Source organism: Macaca thibetana, chromosome 19 (genome assembly GCF_024542745.1).
Source record: "Macaca thibetana thibetana isolate TM-01 chromosome 19, ASM2454274v1, whole genome shotgun sequence".
NCBI lineage: Eukaryota > Metazoa > Chordata > Mammalia > Primates > Cercopithecidae > Macaca > Macaca thibetana.
In genome coordinates, this window is record NC_065596.1 from 6,474,026 (window position 1) to 6,476,315 (window position 2,290).

The window sequence follows — 2,290 nt, forward strand, 5'->3', positions numbered from 1 at the left end:
AGTTGCATGTCTTAAATTTTTTTTTTTCTTTTTCTTTTTTTTTTTAGAGGCAGGATCTTTCTCTGTTACCCAGGCTGTAGTGCAATGGCATGATCATGATTCACTGAAGCCTCAACCTCCTGGGTTCAAGCCATTCTCCCACCTCAGCCTCCCAAGCAGCTGAGAATACAGATGCATGCCACCACGCCTGGCTAAGTTTTTATTATATCTATATACATATATAGATTTTTTTTTCTTTTCTTTTTTTTTTTTTTTTTTTTTTGAGACATAGTCTTACTCCGTTGCCCAGGCTGGAGTGCAGTGGTGCGATCTCAGCTCACTGCAACCTCCACCTCCTATGTTCAAGCGATTCTCCTGCCTCAGCCTCCTGAGTAGCTGGGATTACAGGTGCCCGCCACCACACCTGGCTAATTATTGTATTTTTAGTAGAGACAGGGTTTCACCATGTTGGTCAGGATGCTCTAGATCCCCTGACCTCGTGATCCACCCACCTCGGCCTCCTCTGCCTTCTGGAATTACAGGCGTGAGCCACTGCGTCTGGCCTTTTTATTTTTTATAGAGGTGGGGTCTTGCCATGTTGTTCTGGCTAGTCCCAAACTCCTGGGTTCAAGTGATACTCCCACCTCAGCCTCTTGAAGTGCTGGGATTAGAGGGGTGAGTCCAGGTGCACAAAACTGGAGCTTGGCATATGGGGAGGTGGGCATTTTGGGGGGCCAGTAGCCAGCATGCTGCAAGCTCTTTGTTTTGTTTGTTTGTTTGTTTGTTTTGTTTTGTTTTGTTTTGTTTTTTTTGAGACGGAGTCTCGCTGTGTCTCCCAGGCTGGAGTGCAGTGGCGTGATCTCGGCTCACTGCAAGCTCCGCCTCCCGGGTTCACACCATTCTCCCGCCTCAGCCTCCCAAGTAGCTGAGACTACAGGCGCCCGCCACCACGCCCGGCTAGTTTTTTGTATTTTTAGTAGAGACGGGGTTTCACCATGTTAGCCAGGATAGTCTCGATCTCCTGACCTCGTGATCCACCCGCCTCGGCCTCCCAAAGTGCTGGGATTACAGGCTTGAGCCACTGTGCCCGGCCACTGCAAGCTCTTTGTAACAATTTGTTGGAAGGATGAACTCAGGCCATCCAAGAACACTGCCCTCCTTCAGCTCTTGAGTCTCAGACTCAGAAGTTGGCGAGCCACTCGGTGCAGTGGCTCACGCCTGTGATCCCAGCGCTTTGGGAGGCCAAGACGGATGGATCATTTGAACCCAGGAGTTTGAGACCAGCCTGGGCAACATGGCAAAACCCCCTCTCTTAAAAAAAAAAAAAAAAAAAAAAAGCAAAAATTAGCTGGGCATGGTGGTGCATGCCTGTAGTCCCAGTTCCTGGGGAGGCTGAGGTAGGAGGATGGCCTGAGCCTGGGGAGGTTGATGTTGCAGTGAGCCGTGATTGGGCCACTGCATTCCAGCCTGGGTCACAGATCAAGACTCTATCTCAAAAGAAGGAAAAAAAGAATTTGGCAGCCGGGCACGGTAGCTCACGCCTGTCATCCCAGCACTTTGGGAGGCTGAGGCAGGAGGATCACTTGGGGTCAGGAGTTAGAGACCAGCCTGGCCAGCATGGTGAAACCCCATCTCTACCAAAAATACAAAAATTAACCGGGTGTTGTGCCAGTTGCCTGTAATTCCAGCTACTAGGGAGGCTGAGGCAGGAGAATCGCTTGAACCCGGGAAGTGGAAGTTGCAGTGAGTGGAGATCATGCCACCACACTCCAGCCTGGGTGACAGAGCAGGGCTGCATCTCAAAAAAAAAAAAAAAAAAAAAAAAAGGCCGGGCGCGGTGGCTCAAGCCTGTAATCCCAGCACTTTGGGAGGCCGAGATGGGCGGATCACAAGGTCAGGAGATCGAGACCATCCTGGCTAACATGGTGAAACCCTGTCTCTATTAAGAAATACAAAAAACTAGCCGGGCGAGGTGGCGGGCGCCTGTAGTCCCAGCTACTCGGGAGGCTGAGGCCGGACAATGGCGTAAACCCGGGAGGCGGAGCTTGCAGTGAGCTGAGATCCGGCCACTGCACTCCAGCCTGGGTGACAGAGCGAGACTCAGTCTCAAAAAAAAAAAAAAAAATCGGCTAGAGAGGGCCAGGGACCTGGTCAAGTGCATGGAACTACAGGTGGCCCATGGGGCTGGCATCTGGGTGTTCAGTTCAGGTCTGGGGCCAGCAGGGCAGAACCCCTAGAACCCTGACTTGCTCCAAAGGTGAGTCTGTGGCCACCACCATCACCACCACCACGGAGCTGACTTCCTGGGTTT